Consider the following 11,392-nt stretch of genomic DNA (forward strand, 5'->3'; position numbering starts at 1 on the left):
TCGGCATCAGTCAGCAGCTTCGCGCGCAGGGAAGATGTCTCGCGGTGCATCAAAGTGTCGCTGCTGCATTGTGGTCTTGAGGAACTTGTCAAAGACCGCCTCCGTCACGTGCTTAGCTTCATCGTCTTTGGTACTTATTCCCAGTTTTTTCATTGCCAATACTTCCCCCTTCTTAGACGGTCTCACTGTTGTGTTTAACGGCTGGGAGGCGAGGCGCGCGATGCGGCGCGGTGTGTGCGTAGGCGCCACGTTGGCCTGGTAAGGCGCAGACCGGATGGCTAGAGGCGTGAGGCGTCTGCAGTGCAAGCCGGACGGAGCAAAGAAAGGCTTCAGTTTTAGCTTTGGCCACGGCTGATTCAGTAGCGGCGGCGGCGTCCGGGGCAGCTTCATGTTGGGGTGATGCGAGGCGCTGCGAATTACCCCTTGTTACGCTATCCTGGAGCGCCGCCGACAGCCTCCGCCGGACCACCGGGGTCCATGTGCTGTCGCGGCCCTCATCGGTAGCCGCGTGTTCAGCATCCCCTTGGAGAGCACCCCCAGGAAGATCTTCACGTGGAGGAGCTTTCTCCCTGGCCACCGCGGACCCGTCGCCTGGAGAGCACGCAGTGGCCAAGTTCGGGGGTGTTTGGACAGCAGGTGCTAAATTTTAGCACCTGTCACATCAGATGTTTGGACACTAATTAGGAGTATTAAACATAGTCTAATTATAAAACTAATTGCACAACCCCTAGGCTAAATCGCGAGATGAATCTATTAAGCCTAATTAATCCATCATTAGCGAATGGTTACTGTAGCACCACATTGTCAAATCATGGACTTATTAGGCTTAATAGATTCGTCTCGCGATTTAACCTAGGGGTTGTGCAATTAGTTTTGTAATTATGCTATGTTTAATACTCCTAATTAGCATCCAAACATCCGATATGACATGTGCTAAAATTTAGCACATGCCTCCCAAACACCCCCTTCGTAGCATGGGCGATCCTCGCATGATTCGTGGCACACAGCTACCTGGACACCTGGTCCATCTTGGCCGGGTGCAGATGCTGTAGTAGCTGGCGCTAGGGTGCAGCAGCCTGTAGCTTCTAAGAGCATAGGGTCTTCATTTCGCGTGACCGGGCAAAACCACTGTGGCAGGAACGCATCAGGCTCGAGGTCGGCACAGCTCTGTGTAGCCGCGCCCGTGACCCGTGACTCCTCAGCCAGGATTCCAGCGCCCAGGGGTGGGCGCTGTAGCTGCGTCATCAGCTCAGTATGAGCTTGCGGGCTTTCGGGGGTGTTTGGTTCGTTTGCTTATTTTTAAGCAAGTGTCACATCAATGTTTAGATATTAATTAGGAGTATTAAACGTAGGCTATTTATAAAACCCATTACATAAGTGGAGGCTAAACAGCGAGACGAACCTATTAAGCCTAATTAATCCATCATTAGCAAATGTTTACGGTAGCAACACATTGTCAAATCATGGACTAATTAGGCTTAATAGATTTGTCTCGCCATTTAACCTCCACTTATATAATTGATTTTGTAAATAGTCTATGTTTAATACTCCTAATTAGTATCTAAACATTCGATGTGACGGGTGCTTAAAAATAAGCAAACTAACCAAACCAGGCCAGCGGCTCTTGAGAGTATTTGACTTTTGGACATCCCAAAAGCAAGTAGGCCAGGGACTAGAAGTTTAAACAAACAGAGTGAGTCTAAGCATGTAATAGTGACTCAGAGCAAAAGTGAACAGTATATGTAGTCAAATTATAATCAGATCGGAGTCGAGATAGCAAATACGATGTGATTTAGGTTTAGCCAAACTCTAGCTCCAGCTGTAACACAAACAATTTTATTTTTGAAAGAAAACACAAACAATTTTCATCGGGCAAAGCACACAAAACAAATTTGAACAGGCATTCGCACCGCACTTGCATGCTGACAGTAACAAGTCTCGATATTGATCAGACCATGAGCTTGATGCGGAGGAGGCCGTAGCGATCCCTCTTGTCGTAGTACCGGTTCCACAGTATGACGCCGCCGTAGTTGGGCGTCTCCTGCACCAGCGGCATCATCTCCATGGCCACCGCCTTGGGCTCCACCCAGCCGTCGCTCGCCGCGTCCGGCGCCGCCGGCAGCCTCACGTAGACCTTCGCCTCCTGGAACCGCTCCGTCCACCCCAGCCACGACCCTTAGAAGAACCTCTTGTCCGCCGACCTCAAGGAGCACAAGGTGTCGTTGTAGAAGCGCACGTGGATGCGCAAGTGTCCCTCTTCTCGCCGCCGTACCCGTACCCGTACCTGTACTACCCGGCGAGGCGCCGTGTCAGCACGTCGTAGTTCGCCGACCCGCCGTGGTCAACGTACAGGTCGACGCCGTCGAGCACGTACGGCATCGCCGAACGGCCGGGGCACGCCGCGGCGGCCCCCGCCGAGGTACGCGTGCCAGAGGTGGTCGGCGAGGTCCCTTGCCGCCCGGGCGGTGGGCAGGGAGTACCGGTCGCCGTCGCCGCCGACGGAGAGGAGCACGGTGACGTTGTTTGCGGTCTGGCAGTGCTTGACGTCGGCGCCGACGGAGGATGCGGAGCGAGCCCTCGTCCCTGTTGCGGCCTCAGAAGATGGTCAGGTCCTCCGTCTTGCCGGCGGCGGCTGGGCCGGCGACGACGCGCCCTTCTTTATAACTCGGCATGCATGCAGCTGTGACACTTCCTGTGTGCGCCGGGATATGGTTGAGCTTGCGTGGCAGCAGTGACTGCGTGCGATTCCCCGGTAATTTGAGAGTACTAATGTTCTTTCTTTGCTTTGAAACTAGAACTTGAGTTCAGAACTAGTGGTGATGCCATTTTTTTTGAGAGCTTTGCTCGCTGGTCCGATCATGTTGACTTTCAGAACCACAAGCTGTTCTCTAGACATACCTTGCTTGTGATGGCATCTTTGCTCAAGTATCTGCCGAGAACCAATACAAGTGTACACCGGTACACGTTGGTATAAGTGCGGTCCGCCGGTATAAACTTATACCGACTGCAAGTGTCAGTCGGTGTACACTTATACCAACAGACTCTCCATTGCATTGGAGGTTTAGACTGACGACAATCCGTTTGTTCTGCGGTTGTGGTGTAGTGTGTGACTAAACTAAGTGTGAACTAATATACAGGGGTTGATGGACGTACTAGTAATTACCAAATAGTTGTTGATTCGCTAAAAACTAATACAAGAGCAATAAACACTGCACCAAGCAGGAGAAAAAAAAGAAAACAAATGGATAGCACGTATATGAAAACATCTGAATTGGATATCCAAATATTTATTGGAGTCTATATACATAGGATATCTTTGAGATAAAGAAACACAGGAATTGCTCATCTTGGCAAATGTCAGCAATTAATCTTGTTGATTTCTCACTCACCAGTCGTATTATATGTTGGCAAGATAGAACATGTGGCATCACCGCATCAATAATAGGGATTGGGCCGGGGCTGCTCAGGATTAGACTTGCAGCCGGGCTGCATAGAATTGTTTTCCATAAAATGGAAATTCTCATGGGATTTGATTTTGCTCCTATATAAACACATACGCAATTGAAACATTCTTTTGTCCTCAAATCAAAAGAGGTAGCACCAACATTCTTCTCTTCCTCGTGGCACTCAACAGCAATCCCACCAAGATCATGGTGCGCTTGACAACATTCATGGTGCTTCTTGCAATCATGTCTTGGACGACCTCCGTCCCGTGCTGCCAAGCCATGAACGGTATGGTGCATATCCCTAGGCTAGCTTGCTTATATAATTCCTAACCTTTATCTGTTTTTAAGCATATATATATATATATATATATATATATATATATATATATATATATATATATATATATATATACACACACTCACTCCGTGACCGACCATAGAATAGCTTACGGCCTGTTCGCTTCAGCTTATTCAGTCGGCTTAACAGCCACCAAACAGTGTTTTCCTCTCACAACAAATCAGTCGTTTCAGCTTTTCAGCCGGCTTATAAGCTGAAGCGAACAGGCCCCAGGCCATCTAATCAGCCACTCATCACAACTACTTCTACAGTAAATTGGTTGTGGTATGATCATAACTGTTTTCTTGGACATCGTGACTCATGATATATATATATATATATATATATATATATATATATATATATATATATATATATATATCATTTGTTATGCTATGAGATATTGAGACGAATCGGTTGTAAGCAACAAGCAATAATGTAATTTGTTTCTGTAGGAGGAGGCGGCGACGATGTCTCCCGGGTGCTGTCAGAGTTGGGACCACCCTTTTGCTTTGAATTCGATCCCGAATACTGCAATGTTTTCCAGTGCGGCAAAGTTTGCGAGGAGTACAGCTTCCCTCCGAATCGCGGCTTCTGCAACCAAAATGTTCATCCATGGGAATGCTGCTGCAGATATTTAACCCTCTAGTATAATGCATCCATGCATGCAAATCGATGATAAATAAAGTGGCAATGATTAATTAAGCTTCATTATTAACTACTGCTTACATATATATTCTTGCATGCACACAATCTTAGACCCTATTTGGATACAAACTCTTAAAGTTTAGTAGTGTACTAAAGTTTAGGACTCTCAAATTGCTATTCCTAAAGTTTAGTACAGGGCTGTTTGGATGGACTACTAATCTTTAGGACCTTAGAGGGAAAATGTCATTTTTACCCCTCAATTACTCCTCTAAACTACCCTGCACTGTTCACGTTATTAATGCATGCGAGGGCAATAGGGGTAAAGGAGGATTTGGGACCACTTTTAGGAGAAATAGGATCCATTAGGACCCCTTGGCCCTCCTAATGAAAATGACCCTCCTAAAGTTTAGGAGTGCACTTTTAGGACCCATGTTTGGATGCACAAGTACTAAAAATGTCCTAAAAGTGAACTCCTAATCTTTAAGAGGGTGTATCCAAACAGGACCTTATTATTCTTGCAGGCTCACAAAAAGCTGAAAAGCTTAGGTGGTGTTTGGATCCAAAGTTCATGGACTAAAATTTAGCTCCTAAAATTTAGGCCCTAAAATTTAGTTTTGCTAGGATGTTTGGATCCATGGGCTAAATTTTAGTCCTCATCAAACAATGACTGATTTGCCCTTATTAATGACTCCAACGCACAAGGAAACGAGCAAACTCGCGACGGAGCTAGCACAGGTTTCTTCCCCACGCGTTGTCGCCGTTGCCGCCGGGCCGGTCCGCGCCCAGCCAATCTTGCCACCGGGCCAGTCCGCGCCCAGCCAATCTCGCCGTTGCCGCCGGTGCAGGTGTGTTCCCCCTTCGCTGCAAGCGCGCTCCCACCGCTGTCTGCCGCTTGGGCCTCGTCGTCGACGGATCTGGCGCGGCGCAGGAGGGTGGAAAGAGGAGAGTCGCTGGGCGGATGCGACGGTGACCACGCGCCCCATCCACCCGACCTCGAGCCGGCCGCTGTCCAGCTTCACGTCGAACCCCGGGTGTGCGTGGCCGAGCCGTGCCTTGTTATGGGCACGGTGTTGTTGTAGTTGTTCGTCGTGCTCGCCATGGGAAGAGAAGGCAACGACGCCGCGGTGATGGAGTTGAGCTCCTGCATCGTGTCCCCCCACGCGGAGCTGGTGACCGTGGAGCCGCACGCGCTCCCCGGGGCCTCTGCATCGCCGTCGTTGTCATCACCCAGCAGCTTCTTCTCCAGCTCATGCAGCAACACCATCTCCCTCGCCGTCATGGGCCTCGCAGCCGGTCCCCTAGCCACCACCGCTTGAGCAGCCTGCGGAGGCGCGGGCAGCCTGCGGAGGCGCGGGCGGCCTGCGCGCAAAACCCATGGCCGTCGACACCACCGGAGGCGGCGGCGGCGGCGGGCGAACTCCCCGTCCGCCCTCCTGCCGGCGGTCGCGGCCCCCAGATCGGGCGGCCGGCGGCATCGAGGCCGGCGGCGCCGGTGCCAGCGAGGCGGGGCGGCGGGGCCGGCGAGGTGGCGGTGGCGGGTGAAGGAGGCGGGGCCAGGCGGAGGTGGCGGGCCGGCCAGAGGAGGCGAGCGTGGGAGGCGGAGGAGAGGGAGGGGTGCGAGAGAGGGACCACGCGGAGAGGAGAGAGGAAGGAGGGGCAGGGTATGGAAATTGGGAGGGAGGAGCACTTTTAGCCTCTTTTAGGGCCTCTTTGGGGGCTAAAATTTAGGAGCTAAAGTTTAGCTATTCTACACTTTTAGCCCACCTGTTTGGATCCCAAGAGCTAAATTTTGAGCTAAAAGTGCAGAGCTAAAATTTAGCCCTTGGATCCAAACAGGCCCTTAGTTTTGTGAGCTTTTCGAAGCTTTTTATCTCATAAAGCTAAACACATCTTCTAGAAGCTAATGTTGACTCTTTGGGAAAAAAACTCAGCATCATATTTTCAGAAAAGCTCAAAAGCTGCAATTCAAATAAACATGTCTAGCAGGCCCTAAGACAGGCACAACAACAACGCCCCTATCATGAGATTATGGTGGTAGTAGTAGTCGTCGACAACAATATATAGAAGTTACATCTTCAATCCAGCAAAATTTCTGAATAGGTACAGGTAAAAATAAGTAAAAGTAGACCACAGAAGCTGTGATAAGAAGAGCCTTTCAGAGACGACGGACTGTTAGAGTGTTTGGGCGTGCATCCAGTCAGTACGCTGATCGGAGACATTGGCATCCTTGCTCAAGTATGCGGAGAACTGGCTGGGGATAAAGTAGTGGCCATCAAAGAAGTTACTGCAAACCTTCTTCTCCTTCTTCTTCTTTGATATAGACAGTCGCTCCACTGAATCTTCTTCTGGCACATGTCAACCTCAAACCATCCAGAAAATGTCATCATCCTCCTTCAGCAGGAAGCAAATGAAATCTGGATCAATCATGCTCACAACAGGAAAACTTGGCATCACTCGTGGAAGATTCTGGCCAGCAGCTTCATACAGACCGAAGAACTCGCCATCCTCCATGGTGGCACTGAAATCCCTTCGTCACTTTCCTCAGCTGGTGACACAGACGCAACGAAACGGGTCAGGGTCACCTGCGTCGATATACGGGCGTGGAGAGTTCGCCTCACGGGGCAGCGGGATGAAGCTAATTAAGCTCCTGGTCAGGGTCTGTAGGCTGGAGGTCCACGAGCAGCATGCCCTGGTAGCAATGAACCCAGCACAAGAAGCGGCCGCTGATGTGGAGGAAGACGTCGGTTCTGAACGAGACAAGGTTGAGGCCCATCATGCGCATGTTGGGAGTTATCTGCAGCCGCTTAACCCTCCATGGCGTGGTGGTGCCGGTGCCGGGAGGTGCATGGTGCAGGATGCAGAGCTCGACCTCCTGGTCGGAACGTGGCGAGAGATCCGCCACCGCGAACAGCCTTTCTTTATGTCGTCCCATCCTCTCACCCATGGCTGACCTGGTGTTGATCGGGTCTCAGGAGAGGCATGCTTGGACAGATTATCTGTGACCTTAGACTTGATGGCAGTGAACACCTATTTGATCATGAACTGTCAAGTAAAGCAGCAGTCGTTCTTTGAAAAAATGAAGTAGCAGAACAATGGTTGCAGTATAACATACCGGATTAGAATTCAAATCCTCTGGTGGCTGCTCCTGACCAGTAAGCCATTTCCACAAATCGGTTTTCCTGTAGTCATGGGATCAAGACTAAATATAAATTTGAAACAGTATTTGATAAAAGAAATTCTTCGATGACTTCAGGGCCATAGGAATCATAGTCTCTCCCTCTGAAACTGGTATTCAAAATGTCTTGACTCCTGAATCTAGATGTAACATCCAAAGTTTTAAGAAGCAAACATCAGCTTAAGGAGTGGAATTTGTGTCTGATTGTGATTAATGGTCAGATGTTACAACACGCACGTTAGTGTTCATAAAGCCCAAAAGAAAAAAAATTCTGGTCCAGACAGTATATAATATATGTAACAGAGAGATAATTCCATATATCACGATCAAAAGGTGGATGGCGCATACAGAAGCTACCCAGTTAAGGCCCCTAATGATCACTAACCTGACAAATTATAGGTAATATGATGGAATGCCAAGGTAAAGAGCAACACTGATAGGGCCTTCTGCACTGATTCTAGTGGACCTATTCATAGCCGGAATGGAAAGGTAAAGAACAACACTGGTAGGGGCATCTGGGAGGATTCAGGTGGACCTATTCATGGCCGTGATCTAGTGATAACTGAAGCAGTATTATAGAAACAAGTTCTGAAATTGGCAAGTAGGAAACAGTGTTTTGATTTTTAATTGCTATTAGAAACTGTGAAGCTCCAACATGATGTTAAGACAAAGAGATGTGCATCTTAGCTTAAGGCAAGGCACAAAGATCCAGCTTTGTTTTCTGTTGATTCAAAGTTCAGAATCAGCAACAAGGAATTACATGAGATTTGCAAACTATGGCATTACTATTATGCCTATCCCACCCACTCCACCCCCATCCCCAACCCCAAACCTTTTTTTTTCCTTTCAGCATAGTGCGCAGACACTGAATTCACAGAGAGCAATGTTCCTCTAAGCAAAATCAATTACGCTACTATTTGGTTTCTAGGAACTGCTTTTCATTTCAATACAGCTGAGTAAACATGACCCAATATGAAACGATGAAAAATATAGGTGTTTTTCTTATATACTTAACATAGGAGTTCTCTTAATCATGCAACTTATAGGAGCTTTTATTTTCCCCTAAAAACATAAAAGAGCCCACTCACAGAGCACATGATTCTTTGTAGTTCCATAAACCTATTGACCTTAAGAATAAATAGAACATAACATAGACAATTTGAAATCACCAAGAACACTTGTTGTGCCCCTTACAAGAAAATTTAGCCTGAAGTGACTTATATTTTTCCTTTAAAAATTTGAAGACCTTGACCTTGAATGGACCATGTAAAGACAAACTGCTTTCCAATTTCTTGAAGAAGGATTGATTGTACGAATTTACAAGGAATATCTGGCTCCTAATGTTGCTAACATATATCCTCAGCAACCAACATACTAATGGATCAATTGATTGATCCAATTACTCCAACAAAAAACAGGATGGCACAAAAGAACCATCAGACAGACGAAATTAAGACTGGAAACAGCAACTTGTGAAGGAGAATACGCTACAACTACAAGGCGGAGCAAGCGCTTTCCCTTGCCGTTCCCCCTCTCCTCTTTCGAATCTTCCCCCAAATCCTTGCTTCCCCCTATCTAAACTGCATCTAATTCTTCAATCGCCTCTGACGCGACAGAGGAATTGGCCGGCCACAGGCAGGGGAACTTACGAGGTCGAGCACTTGCAGGAGGGCGCGGCGCGGATGTTGGACTCATCCATGGAGTGGACGTGCTGTTCCACCCAGGTCCCCAGCACCAGGTCCAGCTCCAGGAACCCCCGCTGCTTCTGCTTGCTCCGGTACACCAGCCTGCGCACCACCGTCCACCAGTCACTCCAACAAAGGGGGGGAAACGGAATCTCAAGCGTGAATCAGCAGCAGAGACCCGGGCACGGACACGCACCTGTTGAGGAGGAGGCGGCGGCGGCTCTCGTCGGAGGAGAGGTCGACGGTGGTGGCGGCGTTCTGCTGGGAGGTGGTGAACGCGGAGAGGAGGCGTTGGCCGGAGGCCGCGGGGAGGGTAGGCGAGGGGAGGACGCGGCAGAGGAGCGCGGCCACCATGGCTGTTTGGCTCGCCGCGCGGGAGGACGAAGAGAGATCGGCGACGGCGAGGGGGTCGCGGCAGTGGAGGGAGGCAGAGGCGTAACGAGGCTCGGCGCCTTTCGAACGGGAAGGCGGGTTTCTATAGAATACGTGTCTCCACGTGCTCAGAATATGTCTCTTCCTTTTCAACAACAGCATCCGTAGCAGCAAAACAACAAGGATTCAAGTACTTGGCCATTTCTGCCTGCATTTCCTGCTCATGTAGCTCATGGCAGGATTGTGGTGGATGGGATGGGATGGGGAGCAGTGAATGTTGATCATACGCCTTGGCAACCACAACAACGAGCTAACGGGTCGCTCAGTGTGTTCAGCCATGTTCCATATCTACTACTCAGTAATGGCACTCCAATATTGAACTGACACAGGTTTTAGAGCAGAGATTACCGACTTAACTTCCAGTAGATGCAAATGCCACCCTGATGTGTCTTTGCTCATGAGAAAAAACAAGATTTGTTTCCATCTAGAAGTTTTGCTTAAGCAGTCCTGAGTCTTTTATCTTTTCTTTTCTACTTCCTCTGAATATGCTTCGGCAAATAGCCAGGACCTCAATATCTACATCTCGCCACTATGTAATGCAGATAAACCTGCTCACAAATGAAGCTTCGGAAGCAGCCGGAGCGGAAGGCTCGCCAAAGCAACGGAGCAAGATCCGTGGTGAAATCAGAACAGATCAAGCGACCAAGGAGCAAGGTTTGTTCCCCTTCCAGTCTTCCTGCGGTTTTCTGTTTGATTTTGAGGGGATGCTTTGGTTAGGGTTATACTAAATCATGTGCTTTTGTAGGCAACTAGGCATTAGTCAATACTGCATACATTTGATACATCAGGTCATACATATATGGTGAATTACTCCAAAACAAAATAAAGTATACCAAGATTCAGTTTCACTGTAAGGTATGGAGACATGGAGTTACATACTACAGATCAGCTTTTCGATTTTTCCCCCCTAAAATCTCAATGACATCGCTATCAAAATCAGAAGTACATGCATATACACTGCAAGCTTTCATATTAATGAAGAAGTGTCCTTGACACAGCTGAAGCAACAGATTCAGCCAAGGAGTGTGAGCACAGCCTGTTCTTCCTGTAGCTTCACAGCGATGCGAAAACCGCGTATGTGGACGACTGAAGAGACAGAGATTCTGTTGAAACAATCCAACAGTGATGCGAAACCGCGTATGTGGACGACTGAAGAGACAGAGATTCTGTTGGAGCAATTCAACAGTGATGCGAAAGAAAAACTATTTAAGCGTAACAAAATGGATTTTTGTCGTGATGTTGTAGCATATATGAATAACCAGTTCATAGGTCGCTGCTATGTTGGATATGTTCCTTTGACTGCTGAAAATATCAAGTCAAAATTGACAGTAATTCGTCAGCAATTGGAGCAACTCCCTAATGCTACAGACAACTCTTTAGCATCCCAGGGAACTTCATACATCAGTCTCCTTCAAAAGTATTACGTGAGAATGCGTTCAGTTCTCTGTGAGGATGCCACAAGTTCACGTTCTAATTAAGAGTGTGCCGAAGAGGGGAAAGAAGAAATTCACAGTTCCCGCTGACAGAATGGCTACTCTGAAGTATTTGAATGAACATGGTTGCATGAACGCTCAGTTATTTAAATATCGAGATGTACTGCTGAGTCCAGAAAATCTAGAAATTTTTCTAGCTAAGGAAGACTTTGCTGACCGGATAGAATTCCTCAATG

The 11,392-nt window shown here is 48.2% G+C and overlaps 2 pseudogenes; both read right to left on the reverse strand.

The window, feature by feature from the left end:
- Nucleotides 1-1,743: 1,743 nt before the first annotated feature.
- LOC140220336 (xylanase inhibitor protein 2-like) lies at nucleotides 1,744-5,710 on the reverse strand (annotated as a pseudogene).
- Nucleotides 5,711-6,411: 701 nt separating this feature from the next.
- Nucleotides 6,412-9,744, reverse strand: LOC117866257 (succinate dehydrogenase assembly factor 2, mitochondrial-like; annotated as a pseudogene).
- Nucleotides 9,745-11,392: the final 1,648 nt, after the last annotated feature.

The sequence above is a fragment of the Setaria viridis genome, chromosome 8, assembly GCF_005286985.2.
Source record: "Setaria viridis chromosome 8, Setaria_viridis_v4.0, whole genome shotgun sequence".
In the NCBI taxonomy this organism is placed as follows: Eukaryota; Viridiplantae; Streptophyta; class Magnoliopsida; order Poales; family Poaceae; genus Setaria; species Setaria viridis.